The 16705-nt window shown below is 46.6% G+C and overlaps 1 protein-coding gene across 1 annotated transcript in view; it reads right to left on the bottom strand.

The window, feature by feature from the left end:
- The window catches only part of LOC126199171 (RING finger protein 121), a 108859-nt gene that overhangs the window by 84415 nt on the left and 7739 nt on the right, over positions 1 to 16705 (bottom strand). The window lies entirely within an intron of this gene.

The following is a 16705-nucleotide window of genomic DNA, read 5'->3' as shown; positions in this document are numbered from 1 at the left end:
CATCGACACTTACCCTATGCCCCGCCTTGAAGAACTGTTCACTAAACTTGTTGGAGGCCAGTATTTTTCTAAAATTGACCTGTCAGAAGCTTATCATCAACTTCCTCTCGACGCTGCTTCCCGAGAGTTTCTGGTCCTTAACACGCCTTTTGGCCTCTATCAATACCAACCCTTGCCATTCGGGGTTGCTAGCGCCCTGCTCTCTTTCAGCAATTCTTGGAACAACTATTGCACCCTGTCCCTGGGTGTATCAATTACATGGACGACATTGTTGTCACTGGCTCCACCACTGAAGAACATCTTCAAAATCTCCGCACAGTTTTTCATGTCTTACAGACTGACGGTCTTAAGTGTAATCTTCACAAATCACAATTTTTTCAGGCATCTATCACGTACTTGGGGGTTTCAACTCTCTCAGGATGGTATTCGTCCGCTTCAGCAAACTGTCGCTGCGATCAATGCCCTTCCTCGCCCTACATCTGTTAAGGAACTGCAGGCCTTCTTGGGGAAAATAGCATACTATCACAAGTTTTTACCGTCTGCAGCTTCGGTGGCTCAGCCGTTGCATCGCCTGTTGCATAAAAACGTGCCTTTTCACTGGTCCGCGACATGCGATGCGGCTTTCCAGAAATTGAAGACTATGCTGAAACAGGCCCCGTGCCTGGCTACTTATCGACCTGGCCAACATCTAGTTCTTGCCACAGACGCATCTTAATACGGGGTCGGTGCAGTCCTAGCACACCGTTTTTCTGACGGTTCGGAACAACCCATTGCTTATGCCTCCAAAACGCTCACGGGTGCCCAACAAAAGTATTCTTAAATTGAGAAAGAAGCTTTGGCCATTATTTATGTTCTTCATAAGTTTGGTGTTTTTTCTCTATGGCTCAAAATTTCATCTTGTTACGGATCACAAACCACTTGTTTCCTTGTTTCATCCATCAACGTCACTTCCCGACAAGGCTGCACACCGCCTCCAGCGTTGGGCTCTTTACTTGTCTCGTTTCAGTTATGAGATTCATTTCCGGCCAATGGCTCAACATGCAAATGCTGATGTTCTGTCTTGCCTTCCCATGGGTCCTGATCAGGCATTCGATAGGGACGAACTTTTGTGTTTCCACCTGGATGTTGCCGAGCAGCGGGTTGTGGACGGATCCCCCATCACTAGGGACAGGCTGGCGGCTGCTACGGGATCTGACCCTACCCTCTCCCGGGTTTTATGCTGTATTCAGAAGGGTTGGCCAGATCGCCCGTCCGCTAAGACTTCTGATCCGTTGCGGAACTACTACGCTTTGCGCTACCGCCTCACGGCTAGGGATGATGTTATCCTCCTTTCCACTGACAATGCTTCGCCGCGTGTTGTGGTACCTGCATCTTTGCGAGCTTCGGTCTTGCGCCTCCTTCAACAAGGGCACTGGGGTGTGTCTCGCACAAAATCTCTGGCGCGCCGTCATGTGTACTGGCCTGGCATCAACTCTGAAATAGCACACATGATTGCTGCCTGCGGCCCTTGTGCATCACAGGCCGCTGCCCCGAAGTCATCTTTGTCACCGTGGTCTTCGCCTGAGAAGCCCTGGGAGCACATTCATGCTGACTTTGCGGGACCTTTTTTAGGTACTTATTGGCTCCTCGTAATTGACGCCTACTCTAACTTTCCTTTCACTGTCTGTTGCACGTCGCACGTCGCCTACCACCGCGGCAACCACCAGTGCTCTCGCCCGCATTGTTTCTTTGGAAGGCCTCCCCTCTACTCTTGTTACTGATAATGGTCCGCAATTTGCCTCTTCCGAATTTGCGGATTTTTGTGCTCATCACGGCGTTATGCATGTCACGGCCCCGCCGTTCCATCCACAATCCAACGGTGAGACTGAACGACTGGTCCGCACATTTAAGGCTCAGATGCGGAAACTTTTGACTTCTGCTGCGGATGATGCGCTTCTCCAGTTTCTGGCGTCTTACCGTTTCACCCCCATGGGCGACCACAGCCTGGCTGAGCTCTTACATGGCCGACAGCCCCGCACGCTACATCTTCTGCGGCCTTCCACCTAACGGCCGCGTGTGCCTTCACTTGGCCGGTTCACCGCCGATGACCTCGTCTGGGTACGGGGATATGGCAGGCGGCCAAAATGGAGCCCGGGCCGCATCTTACGACACCGTGGCAGACGCCTGTATGAAATCCAGACGGACACGGGTGTTGCAGTGCGTCATTCGGACCAGCTTCGGCCTCGTGTGCTGGCAACGCCTGTTCCGAATGCCGCTACACCACCTTCGGCTCTACCTGACACTCGGGATCTTGGCATCTCTCAATACTCACAACGCAGCCCTCTCACCGTCATCGCGATGCCAGCACAAGAATGCACGCCACCAGGAGACGTGCCCATGCAGGAACCGGATGACCATCCTCTGTCAGAGCAAATCTACTCGCCTCCTCCTCCAATGGACGTCTACACATTGCCCATGTCTCCTGTCATATCAACTGGACTTGCTGCAAGGGGCAGATTGGTGCATGGGGCCCCAGCAGAGTCTACCCCTACGTCTCCTGTCATCTCGACCCGTTATCATCGGGGAAACTTCCGTACGGGAAGCCTCCTCCTCAAGACTTTACGGCGGGTCACACAACGCCTATGGACGTTAGCCATCTCCAGGACACCTCCATCAAGACCAGTGCAACAATTTCAAAGGGGGGAAAAGTGTTGTGACTAGCCGATCATTCAAAGCGCCGCCGCGCAATTACGCGCGTCCTCTACGTGCGGCACTGTCTGCGAGCCATGCAGCAGCTGCGCCACCTAAGCGGCCAACCGAGCAGCGGCCGCTAGACTGGGACTCAGTGCTCATTCGAATGCTAATGTGTACACATGTCTTGCTTGTCAACTTACTCTGTGTCTTATATGTGTTGTGTCGTTCTGAAATATATGTGTTAAACTTGACGTTATAACAAGTTGTGATGTCACACTATGTATCAATGTAATTTATTTGCACAAAATTACAGGATGTTTAGGTTTACAAAGCATGAGTCCATTTTATATAAATGGTTGCACAACAAGTACATGAACTTTATAGACAAACATGTTTTACTACAAATGTTAATACATAGTCTGTTATGGAGTTCTCATTTGATAGTTCTGCTGGTCAAGGATTCGTACAGATGTCAACAGTGACCTAACGATCCACAATTGTTAATGTAACCATCTTCTGAAGTTACTTCTTACAAGAATGAGGTGAAGATTTTTTCGTATGGACAGGACGTTAAATTTGGAATGCATTTATTCTTAAAATTTCTGAAATCCAAACCAATTCTGGGAATAATAATATGCTCAAACATTGATATGGCACTTTAAAACAAGCCACACTCATCTCTAAAACGCAGTCAGTTCTCCACAAAGGGCCCAAGAATGTCCAATCTCTCACAGTCATAACTGATGTATTTCCACTGGTGAGAAAGCAATGTGTCATCAGTTCACGCAATTGTAAAACAGAACATGAATGGTTAAAAAGGACATGCTCAGACTTTACAGTTAAAAAGTTAAAACCTGTCTTCTATGTCAGCTACTTCAGCCTTATCATCAGATGCAAAGGAGAAGTTGTTACTGCAAGGCTGGAAGAGGAAACAAAAGTGGAGAACTCGGCCCCAAACAACACACACTGGGCAGGATTTCTTACTGCTGACACTGAAGGACACTGTTCTCTTGATCAAAGTGTTCGTACATGTGGTCACAGACACCACTATTTAAAACATTAGGACAGGAAGTATTCTATACATATGAGAATATGGCCTCAGAAGTCCCATTCAAGAAGTTACCTATGGATATCACGCCTCCATGTAGTATATAATAGGCCTTTGCAATGTCAAAAATTATATCACTTCATGATATCTTCACAGCAAAGGCTGCTGTACAGACCCTTCCAGTGGGAACAGGTTTTTAGATGTGAAGTGATACTGGTAAGGTTTTTGGAGGCAGAATGATACTCCCTGAAACCACACTAAAAATCACTAAGGGACTTTCTAGAATCTTAGACGCAGAAACGGTGACAGCTGACCACCCACTCCTACATATTTCCAACACAATTGACAAGGAGCTAATTGGGCTCAGCTTCCGGGAGGGTGATGAAAATGGCTTCCTTTCATGAGTTGGGCAACTTTCCTGTCTGATAAAGATAATTAAAGAGGGTTAGGACATCTTTACTTATTCCTGGAAGATGTTGCAACTTGCTGTTGGTTGGTTGGTTGGTTTGGGGAAGGAGACCAGACAGCGTGGTCATCGGATTAGGGAAGGACGGGGAAGGAAGTCGGCCGTGCCCTTTCAGAGGAACCATCCCGGCATTTGCCTGGAGTGATTTAGGGAAATCACGGAAAACCTAAATCAGGATGGCCGGACGCGGGATTGAACCGTCGTCCTCCCGAATGCGAGTCCAGTGTCTAACCACTGCGCCACCTCGCTCGGTCAACTTGCTGTACTGTCTCACACGGTGACCAGGTTATGTATCACGTGCTTCACACAATCCAGTTCAATATGGACAAAGACCTGCTGATCATTGGTTGAACTGAAGTTGCAACAACCTCTCCCTTCAATCACTCTGTGGAGTTGAATCTGACAGACGAAGGTGTTAAGTCTGTCAAAATGTTTTGCTATTGTGTGGGCAACATCTCATGGGTTGGTCAAGAGACTTCTATTTCACAATGCAGCAGTGAATGTGAATTACTCCATCTCCTCCTGACTGTCTCCTATACAACTATACTTCTAGTGGGTTGGCCTATAAAATCAAGACCCGCTGCTATGATCTCTTCGTGCTCTCCTTAAATAATTCAATGAGGTAGCACCCTCAGTCAGCTGACTCTTGAACCTATGAAAAGCTGCAATCTTGAGGAGTTGCATACCTCACACTACAAGGGGACAGGTCTGCTTTGTAGCTGGTCTGAAGACTCTTGTATGGATACTTGAGCAGTGTGGTGGATAATATTGGTAAGAAGTGTGTTTTTTATGTAAGTACCATTTTGAAATTTAAAAAAGGCGTGCTAAGATATCTCAATAATTTATATTTACACGAAAGCCTGTACCTTAATCTACTTTTCTACATAATTTCCATCAATATTGAGGCACTTGTCATAACATTGTACCAGTTTTTAAATACCATCCTCATAGAAGTCTGCCGCCTGACTTGTTAACCACTGCATCACCACTGTTTTGACTTCGTCATCGTCTTGAAGACGCTGACCGCCCAGGTGTTTCTTCAAGTGCAGGAACAGATGATTGTCACTGGGCACAAGATCAGGGCTGTACGGAGGATGATCTAAGAGTTTCCCATCGAAAAGATGTGATGAGATCTTTGGTCTGATTCGTCACATGCAGATGGGCATTGTCTTGCAGCAAAACAATGCCCTTGCTCAACTTGCCACGTCTTTTGTTCTGAATTGAACGGTGCAGATTGTGCAATGTCTTACAGTGAGCTGCTGCATTGATTGTCTCATTACGAAGCAGAAATTCCACAAGCAATACTCCTTTTCTGTCCCAAAAAACTGTGCACCTGATTTTCCGGGCAGAAATTGTTTGCTTAAACTTCACTGTTCTGGGTGAATCTGAATGCTGCCATTTCATGGACTGTTACTTTGATTCTGGTGTGACATAGGCCACCCATGTTTCATCGCCAGTAACTATTTGGCTTAAGAAATCATCATCGTCGTTGTGGTACCGCTCAAGGAAAATCAATGCACTGTCTAAACATTTGGTTTTGTGCACATCCATCAACATTTTCGGTACCCAATGTGCGCACAATTTTCGGTAATTCTAGTACTCGGTCACAATGCCATACAAAGCGCTACGAGAAACATTAGGAAAGTCATCCCGCAAGGAGGAAATCGTAAAGTGTCCGTTTTCTCTCACCTTATTGTCCACTTCCTGCACCAAACTTTCATTAAAGACCGAAGGACGCCCACTATGTTGTTCATCATGCACATTTGTGCGGCCATCTTTAAATGCTCTCACCCACTTTCTTACCATTCAATCACTTATAATGTTTTCTCCGTAAACTGCACAGATCTCACAATGAATATCAATCACTTTTAGGTCTTTAGCACTAAGAAATCTTATAACAGCCTATACTTCACAGTTGACGGGACTAACGATTATCGGAGGTATCTTAAACACTCAGTACACAATGTAAACAAGGAAGAATCAGACTGTAATGGCGTCAGTGCATAGACAACAGATGTAGGTACCCAGTGCGCATGTGCAGAACGCCGATCACAGCGCTGCGGCCACGGTGTGGCAAAATGGTACTTTTAAAAAACATGCCTCATAATATGGTACACCCTTTTCTGGACACTGTGACACTGTACAAACACAGCTTCCAGTTTGTATACTGAACAATCATTGTAGCAGTTGTCTTTTGCTCACTGCTCTATCTGGCAGGTGAATCCAGATTGGGAAATTATCATTAGAGTGCAAGTCATTGATCACTTAACATTTAGCATTGTGTACAAGGGCTGGGGAGCATACTGAGGGATCAATGGAAATGAATGATGCTGTACCAGTGCTGAAGTGCATGTTCTGCCCCTCTTCTAGATATATACATTTGGTGGCATTAAGAGCCTCTCAAACAGCTCTGTCGTGTGTGTGATAAGCTTCCCAAATAGAAGGAATGGCCAAGGAAGCTGCATAATGAGTTCTGTGGGAGAATCTTTGTTGAGAGTTAACCATTTTTCTACTTCATCTTGTTATATGTTGAGTAAGGTGCTTTTACATATTTCCCATTTACTTTTTGATAATGCTGTACATATTAATTACTCTTTGCTCAGTCAGTTGTCTGTTGTTTCTTCTTCAGGCATATCGCAAGTGAGTAAGTTACATTAAAGTATACTCCTTTAAGTATATCAAAATAGTTACTTATCCCTAAAAAAAGAATTTATGAAGAGGTTATGGGGCTAGATACACACAAGTAAAAATTAGATACGTAACTATTTGTCAGCTTCTATAAAGGAGCACACAAACAGGTCTGTGACACACTGCATATCAGCAAATAATTGGAAGTAGCATCAGATGACATGTTAGTTGCAGTGAATGAAAGTCACGGATTACTTTTTGTCAGTCAAAGTACAGTCAGAAAAGTCAGTTAGGTGCTTTAAGTTCACATAGTAAATTTGTCTATTATCAATGCATTCTATTAAGTCACAGTTGGAACTTTTGTCAGAGGATCATTACAGAAATGTCAACATGTCTCCTTGACAACTGGATAGATAAAAAAAAAATCTACTCACCAAGTGGTGACACACACACACACACACACACACACACACACACACACACACAAAAGCAGGTTTACAATTATGCACGCTTTTGGATCCCAGTGGCTCCTTCTCCTAGCAGAAGGGCTGAAGGGGAAGGAAGAGGGGGTGAAGGAAATGGACTGTAGAGGTCTAGGAAAAGGGTTGGATTTTGAAAAAGTCGCCCAGAACCGCAGGTCAGGAGACACTTACCAGACGGGATGAGAAGGAAGGACTGATTGCTGGGGACTGCACCACATGAGATTTGAAAACCTAAGAGTTTAAAGATGGAAGGCACGGTAATATGCAAGTCAGAGATTACTGCTAACACATTGCGCACGAGTTAATAAGAGTGAAAAGCTCTGTACGTGACAGAGATGAGACGGGAACAACGAGAAATAAAAAATGTAGAAAACTAAAATGGACTGAAGAAAGGAGTAGTTACTATGAAGAAATGCTGAGACTGAAGAAATTATTGTCAATTAAGGCCAGGTGGGTGCCGAGAACCAAGGACTTCTTGTAGCGTTAGTTCCCACCTGTAAATTTCTAAGAAACTGCTGTCTGAGGGAAGAATCCAGATGGTGCATGTGGTGAAACAGGCACTGAGGTCAAGAGTGTGTGTTGAGCATGCTCTGCAACAGGGTATTGTTTGTTGCCAGTATAAACCCTCTGCCGATGCCTGTTTATCCTAACTGATAATTTGGTGGTTGGTTGGTTTAAAGGGGGGGGGGGGGGGGACCAAACTGTGAGGTCATTGGTCCCTTGTTCCCAGTAGAACAATTACCCAAGGAAAAGAAGAAAACAAAGATGGCTTATGGCACAATAACATGAGAAAGGAAGAACCAGAAGAACAAGAGGAGGACAAAAACTCCACAATGGACAAAACAGGACAATAAAACCACAGAGAGATGCAAGAAACAGGGAGATGAAATTAAAAACAAGAAAGCAGATTACCATGGCTGGCTGACCATGAGTTAAAAAAAGGAGAAGCCAGCCACTCTGCAACACATTAAAACCTCCACCCTAAAAGCCCTAGGGTGGAGGACACAGAGGGACAAAGGACATGCACTAAAACTCAGATCAAATGATAAAACCCAACCTCACGAATAAAACATAAAACTAAAGCTGCTGTTGAGGCATTGTTGTCCAACACCGAAGGTAGGGTGCTGGGCTAAAAGTGGGCAGTCCAGCGAGAGGTTGATGACTCATTTGGGAGGTGGGTTCTCGCGACGGAGGAGGTAACCATGTGTGAGCCACACACGGAAAATGTGGAGTTGACAAAGGACAACTGATTCCCTGCGAGAAACCCGCAGGGCAAACTTCCTTACATTCGCAATCTCCTTAATGACACGCAGTTTGTTGTGCATACTGTTATGCCACTCCGTCTCCCAAAGCCAAAAAACCTTGCGGTGTAAGACAGAACGCAGGTGAGTTACAGAGACGCCCATCTCCAAGAGTGGTTTCCATTTAGCCTGTTTGGCCAACTTGTCAGCAAGTTCGTTGCCTGGGATTCCAACATGTCCTGGGGTCCACACAAACAACACTGAACGACTGGACCGTTCCAGGGCAGAGGTGGACCCCTGGATGTTCGCTACCAAAGGATGGTGAGGGTAGCACTGGTCGATAGCTTGTAAACTGCTCAGGGAGTCAGAACAGAGAAGAAACAACTCACCAGAACAGGAACGGATGTACTGAAGTGCACGAGATATGGCCACAAGCTTTGCAGTGAATACACTGCAGCCAGCAGGCAAGGAATGCTGTTCAATATGACCTCTGTGGACATAGGCAAAGCCAACATTACCATCAGCCATAAGTGTAAACAACTTCAGAGTCCCAGAACACGTGAAGAACCAAGAGGATGTGACAGCAGAGAGCGGCGGGGTTAACGGAGTCCTTAGGGCCATGCAAAAGGTCTAGACAAAGCTGTGGCCAAGGTGTACACCATGGAAGTGTAAGCGAATGGACCTCAAGTAGAGGTGATAAAGGGAAGGACTCCAGTTCGAAGAGAAAGGATCCCACAAGAACAGCAATCGTGAGCCCTGACCTGGGCCACCGATGTGGGAGATGCACTGTCGCAGGTGGGAAAAGGAGAAAGTAATTCAGATGCTCAGGAGAACTATGAATGTGTGCGACATAACTGGTGAGCAGTTGTGCATGTCGGATCCGCAATGTAGGGAATCTGGCCTCCACCAGGACACTGGTCACCGAACTTGCTCTAAAAGCACCCGTCGCTAGGCGAACGCCACAGTGGTGGAATGGATGGAGCAAACGCAACACTGAGGGTGCCGTCGAATCGTAAACCAGGGTCCCATAGTCAAGGCGGGATTGAATAAGGGTTCTGTAGAGCTGCAGCAGTGTAGAGTGATCTGCACCCCAGTTGGTGTTGCTCAGGCAGTGGAGAGCATTGAGGTGCTGCCAGCACTCCTGCTTAAGCTGATGAAGGTGAGGTAGCCAAGTCAACAGGGCATCGTAAACCAGCCCTAAGAATTGACACGTCTCCACTACAGTGAGTGGATCATCATTAAGATAAGGTTTAGGTTCCGGATGAATGGTACAGTGTCGACAGAAGGGCATGACACACAACTTCGCGGCTGAAAACTGGAAGCCGTGGGCTAGAGCCCATGACTGCACCTTGTGAATGGCTCCCTGTAGGCACCGCTCAGCAACACCAGTAGTGGAGGAGCAATACGAAATGCAGAAGTCATCCACATATGGAGAAGGGGAGACTGACAGCCCTACAGCTGCTGCTAAGCTGTTGATGGCCACTAAAATTAGAGAGACACTCAATACGGAGCCCTGTGGAACGCCATTCTCCTGCATTTGGGGGTACTATGGTAGGAACTTGGACATGGAAAATACGGAACGACAGGAAGTTTTGGATAAAAATCGGGAGTGGGCCCTGGAAACCCCACTCATACAATGTGGCAAGGATACAAAGTCACTAGGTTGTGTCGTATGCTTTACGCAAGTAAAAAAAAAAAAAAAAGACGGCAACCAGATGTTGGCACCTGGAAAAGGCTGTTCAGAAGGTAGAATCAAGGGACAAAAGATTATCAGTGGTAGAGTGACCCTGGCGGAAGCTACCCTGACATGGAGACAATAGGCCATGTGACTCCAGGATCCAACCCAACCGCTAACACAACATATGTTTCAGCAGCTTACAGAGAATGTTGGTGAGGTTGATAGCTATCCACATCAAGCGGATTTTTACCGGGTTTTAGCACCTGTATGATGGTGCTCTCCTGCCATTGTGATGGAAACACGCCATCACACCAGATCCGGTTGAAAGATGACGAGGAGATATCGCTTGTAGTCAGACAAGAGATGTTTAATCTATGACTGTGGATCCGATCCGGCCCAGGAGCTATGTTGGGGCAATGTGCAAGGGCGCTGAGGAGCTCCCACTCTGCAAATGGGGCATTATAGGGGTCACTGTGGCATGTAGTGAACGAGAGGACTTTCCTTTCCATCTGTCATTTGAGGAGGGCAGTTCTCCGATGCATAGGCTCAAGCATAGTGCTCAGCAAAGTGCTTGGAAATTGCATTTGCGTTGGTAGAGAGCACACCATTGATGTTAACGCTAGGGACACCTATTGGGGTCTGGTACCCAAAAAGACGTCTGATCTTTTCCAGACATATGAGGGTGACGTTTGGCACCCAATGGTTGTCACATACCTACCCAACACTCCTGTTTCCGTCGTTTCATAAGCAGGTGAACGTGGGCTGCTTAAAGGCCATTAGTTGCTCTAGGGAAGGGTGCCACTTATGTTGCTGTAGAGCTTGCCAATGTTCTTTAATTGCCTCAATGACTTCCGACGACCAACAAGGGACTGTCTTTCACTGGGGGCAACCTAAAGAATTAGAGATCAAGTTTTCCGCTGCAGAAATTATTGTTGTAGTGACCTGCTCAATCACAACATCGATGGCACTACGTGGGGGAGATTCAACGGTGACAGCAGAGGTGAAGGCTACCCAGCCTGCCTTGTTTAAAACCCATCTGGGTAGGCAATCATGGGCATGACAGTGGGGGAGTGACAGGAAGATGGGGAAGTGGTCACTACCACACAGGTCGTCACGTGTTCTCCAGTGGACAGATGGGAGGAGTCCTGGGCTGCAAATTGATAGATCAATGGCCAAGTAACTACCATGAGCCACAATGAAATGTGTGGCAGCCCCAGTATTTAAGAGGCAGAGGTTGAGTTGGAACAGTAAATTTTCGACATCTCTGCCACGGCCAGTAAGCATGGTGCTACCCCACAAGGGGTTCTGGGTGTTAAAATCTCCCAAAGGTAGGTAAGGTTCAGGGAGTTAATCAATCAGTGCAGCCAATTCTTCAGGGGTACTGCACCATCTGGAGGAAGATATACATTGCAGACAGTTATTTCCTGAGTCATCCGCATCCTGACAGCCACAGCTTCAAGAGGACTTTGAAGGGGTACAGGTTCACTATATACTGAGTTCAGGACATAAACACAAACTCCAATTGACACTCCATTATATTCACTACGGTTCTGGTATTATCCCTTGTAGCCATGAAGGGCAGGAGACCGCATTGCCGGGAACCAGGTTTCCTGGAGGGCAATGCAGAAAGCAGGTGTAAAGCTTAGCAGTTGCCGTAGCTCAGCCAGGTGGTGGAAAAAAACGCCACAATTCCACTGGAGGATGACATGATTGTGAGACTAAGAAGGCATGAAACACTCAATGAGGTACGCTACGCCTCAGGGTCACTTGCTGCCACCAACTTATTTCCTGAACAGGCTGCATCTATTGTGTATGACTGTCTGGCGAGATCTAGGTCCTCAGCAGATGCCAGAATCTTTACCTCATCCTCAGACGCAGAGCTTGTAGGCAGCGGTGGTGTGGGTGCCACTGCAATTCCCTTGGTCTTGGGGGGTGTTCTTTCTGGATTTTTCTCGCTGATCCTTGGGTTTCTATGGCTGGGAGGGCTTCACTGATTCTGTCTCCAGGACTGAGGATGACCGTGAAGCCCTATGACCAGCTGCTTTTGGGCACTTCAGCCACTGGCTGGTGTCATCTTTACCGCTAGCAGAAATCTGGGAAGGGAGTGACCCAAGAGACTCCTTCCCAGTGAGAGGAGCCAAAGAAAACTTACGCTTCTCCAGTTGAGAAGCGGGGACTGGTGTCCCCAATGGTTGGGGGGACAGTGCTCCTGAGGTAGGTGGTGCGGGAGCAACAGGGAGGGAAGTGCCCCCCCCCCCCCCCCACCATCAAGGGGGGCAGGCGAAGTCTTCTGGCTCAGAGCCGACTGGAACTCGCAGAACTGATGGGGCTACAACTGTTCTCGTAGCAGCGCATAAGAGGAGGTTCTAGCCACAGGATGTAGCTGCTCAGATTTCATCTTCGCCTCAGTGTAGGTTAGTCGGTCCAGGGTCTTGTATTCAATGATTTTCCTTTCTCACTGTAAAATCCTGCAGTCTGATGAGCAAGGGGAATGATGCTCTCCGCAGTTGACACAGATGGGAGGTGGGGCACATGGAGTATTGGGATGGGATGGACGTCCACAATCTTGACACATGATGCTGGAAGTACAGCGGGAAGGGTATATGGCAGAACCTCCAGCACTTAAAGCACCACATTGGGGGAGGGATATATGGCTTGGCATCACACCTTGACCTTCTTGGGTAATATGCAACCCTCAAAATCCAAGATGAAGGCACCGGTGGCAATCTGATTATCCCTCAGACTCCGATGGGTGTGCCAGATGAAATGAACTCCTCATCGCTCTAAGTTGGCATGCAGCTCGCCGTCAGGCTGTAAAAGAAGGTCCCTGTGGAATATACTACCCTGGACTATATTTAAGCTCTTATGAGGTGTGATGGTAACGGTAACATCCTCCAGCTTGTCACAAGTGAATAATGCCCGTGACTGGACAGAGGATGCCGTTTTTATCAAGACTGACCCTGACCGCAGTTTGAACAAGCCCTCCACCTCCCCAAACTTGTCCTCTAAATGCTCTACAAAAGCTGAGGCTTCCCCATCAGCTCTCCTACATACGAGGTACCGGGGTGAATAAGGTTCACTGCCATTGTCAGCCTGGCATTCCTCCCATGGTGTGGCCAGGGAGGGGGAACAATTTAGGATCATACTTCCCTGCATTGCACTGAGACTCGGAACGCTTAGAGACTGCTGGTGTTTGATCACCAGCAAGTGATGATGTGGTATGCTTCATCGTGTGTCATCTGCCCTGATGCCACCCACTCCGACCAATGGCTCTCCCCAAGGGTACCACCCACACGCAGCGAAGGCCACCTGGCAGGATGGCCATTGCCATGAGTCCTGATGCCCCAGGGTGTCTGACATCTACTCTTTGGCATATGTGGGGAGTTAACGACACAGGCATCAGCAGAGCGACCCTGTGTAGTCAGGGGGCTACAACCAACAGGGTACAAGGCGGCCCCACCACAACAGACTGGCTACCATGCTAGATATGAGATGCAAAGAATTCCATGGTCCTAATTGGCGCAGAAAATGACACTGCATATTGGGTGGAGGAAAACACACCCAGGAAGGTGTCCTCACTCAAAAAATGGAGGATGGGCAGGACTGCAATGCCACGACAAGAAAGTGGGCTAAAGATCTAGATGCACGATGAATACGATGCACCATATAATCCATTTAGTCATCTCTTATGACAGGCAGGAATACCTTGGGCCTATTCTAACCTCTGGGCCCCAGGGGGGGGGGGGGATTTGCTGGTAGTCATGCTGATGTAAAAGGCCGAACAATATTTACATAACAGCTGATATATGACGTGTCGTTTCACAGGTGGCTCTCCCTTAGATAGTATATGTTTTGCCAGCTACAGGCTGGTATAGGTGGTGGTAGAAGGATGCACAGGGCATGTCTTGCAGTGGGGACAGTCACATGGGTAGGAGTCATAGGGTAGAGAGGTGGGAGCAGAAGAACCATATGGTCTGACAAAAATATGGCCGAGATTGGCAGTGTGATGAAAAGTTATTCTAGGTGTGGTGGGCAAAATCTCAGCTGAAATGGATCTCATTTCAGAGCATGATTTTAGAAGTCGTGGCCCTGTCGAAGTAACTGATTAACACAGTCCAACCAGGATAATACTGAGTGACCTGTGGTGTGCTCCAAAGTTATTTTTTTGGAGGATCATCAGTACCAGGATTGGGTGTGATGGCCCGGGAAATCTGCTTTTCAACTAAACTCGTCAGGTAATTACATCCAGTGATGGCTGGGGTGAGAATGGTGATGTACTGCCGTAAAGAGTCTGCATCTGAACAAATATGTTTGCCTAGAATGCCAAGGCTGTATGGGAGAGAGTGGTTGACATGGAAAGGATGGCAACTATCAAAATGTAAGTACTGTTGTTTGTTAGTAGGTTTAATGTGGACAGAAGCGGCGTGGTATTTGGAATAGGACCTCGTGAAATTTAATTGGAGAGGGTATACAGGGATTCCAGGAGTTTTAACAGGTCTGCCTCAACATGAGTTAATTTCTTCCGCCTCAGCATTTTCTTCACAGTAAATACTCCTTTCTTCATTCCGTGTCAGTTTTCTTCATCTTAAATTTTCTTACCAGTCTATTTTTTGCCATCTCCCTCCCACCTTTGTTATGTACAATGCACTTAGCTTTTCACTCTGATTAACTCGTACACAATATTTTAGCAGTAATCTGTGTCTTGCACATTACCCTGTCTTCCATCTTTAAACTCTGAGATATTCAAATCTCGTTTCATGCAGTCCCCAACAATCGGTCTTTCCTTCTCGTCCTGTCTGATAAGTCTCCCCTGTCCCACAGTTCTGGGTGACTTTTCCGAAATCTACCCCCTTTCCTAGATCTCTCAAGTCCTTCTACCTCCTCTTCAACCATTCTGCTGGAAGGCGAAGGTGCCACTGGCTTCAAAACTGCCCTAATTTTACTCTTCTTTCATGTGTGTGTTCTGCCACCGCTTGGTGAGTATACTGTCAATTATGTCTCCTTGCGATTCACACTAGTCTTAACATTAAAGTCGAATAAGTTGTCTTCGGTAGCAGCCAGACAGAAAGTTAAACCAACAGAAGGAGAACCTGAACAAAGTGTAAAGTCTTGGGCTGAGAAATATCATGAGAGACAAATTTCTGTAGGTTTGAATCTCAGCAGCAATAGAGCTAGGAAAATAGTAAACTGTAAGTCTGCTAGTCAAAAGCTTGAAGAATTAGAAACGCAACATGGCAATATATCAGATTTAACAATTGAAAGTTTGGAGAGAAATTTGTTTAGTTACAAATACGATACTAGTAAGTCAGCTATTCAGAACTGTATTCATATTCAAGAATATACAGAAGACTCAGTGGCAGAAGGTGAAGCTATGAAAGACAGCCAGATTATTTGCAAATTCTGCCAAATTCTGCCAAAATGGGAGGAGAACAAGACCAATGTGTTTTATGTCGTTAGAAACATCTACATCTACATCTATACTCCGCGAGCCACCTTACGGTGTGTGGCGGAGGGTACTTATTGTACCACTATCTGATCCCCCCTTCCCCGTTCCATTCACGAATTGTGCGTGGGAAGAACGACTGCTTGTAAGTCTCCGTATTTGCTCTAATTTCTCGGATCTTTTCGTTGTGATCATTACGCGAGATATATGTGGGCGGTAGTAATATGTTGCCCATCTCTTCCCGGAATGTGCTCTCTCGTAATTTCGATAATAAACCTCTCCGTATTGCGTAACGCCTTTCTTGAAGTGTCCGCCACTGGAGCTTGTTCAGCATCTCCGTAACGCTCTCGCGCTGACTAAATGTCCCCATGACGAATCGCGCTGCTTTTCGCTGGATCATGTCTATCTCTTCTATTAATCCAACCTGGTAAGGGTCCCATACTGATGAGCAATACTCAAGAATCGGACGAACAAGCGTTTTGTAAGCTACTTCTTTCGTCGATGAGTCACATTTTCTTAGAATTCTTCCTATGAATCTCAACCTGGCGCCTGCTTTTCCCACTATTTGTTTTATGTGATCATTCCACTTCAGATCGCTCCGGATAGTAACTCCTAAGTATTTTACGGTCGTTACCGCTTCCAATGATTTACCACCTATGGCATAATCGTACTGGAATGGATTTCTGCCCCTATGTATGCGCATTATATTACATTTATCTACGTTTAGGGAAAGCTGCCAGCTGTCGCACCATTCATTAATCCTCTGCAGGTCTTCCTGGAGTACGTACGAGTCTTCTGATGTTGCTACTTTCTTGTAGACAACCGTGTCATCTGCAAATAGCCTCACGGAGCTACCGATGTTGTCAACTAAGTCATTTATGTATATTGTAAACAATAAAGGTCCTATCACGCTTCCTTGCGGTACTCCCGAAATTACCTCTACGACTGCAGATTTTGAACCGTTAAGAATGACATGTTGTGTTCTTTCTTCTAGGAAATCCTGAATCCAATCACAAACCTGGTCCGATATTCCGTAAGCTCGTATT

Source organism: Schistocerca nitens, chromosome 8 (assembly GCF_023898315.1).
Source record: "Schistocerca nitens isolate TAMUIC-IGC-003100 chromosome 8, iqSchNite1.1, whole genome shotgun sequence".
NCBI lineage: Eukaryota > Metazoa > Arthropoda > Insecta > Orthoptera > Acrididae > Schistocerca > Schistocerca nitens.
Note: the sequence above shows the minus strand (reverse complement) of the source record. Positions and strands in the feature narration are given on the sequence as shown.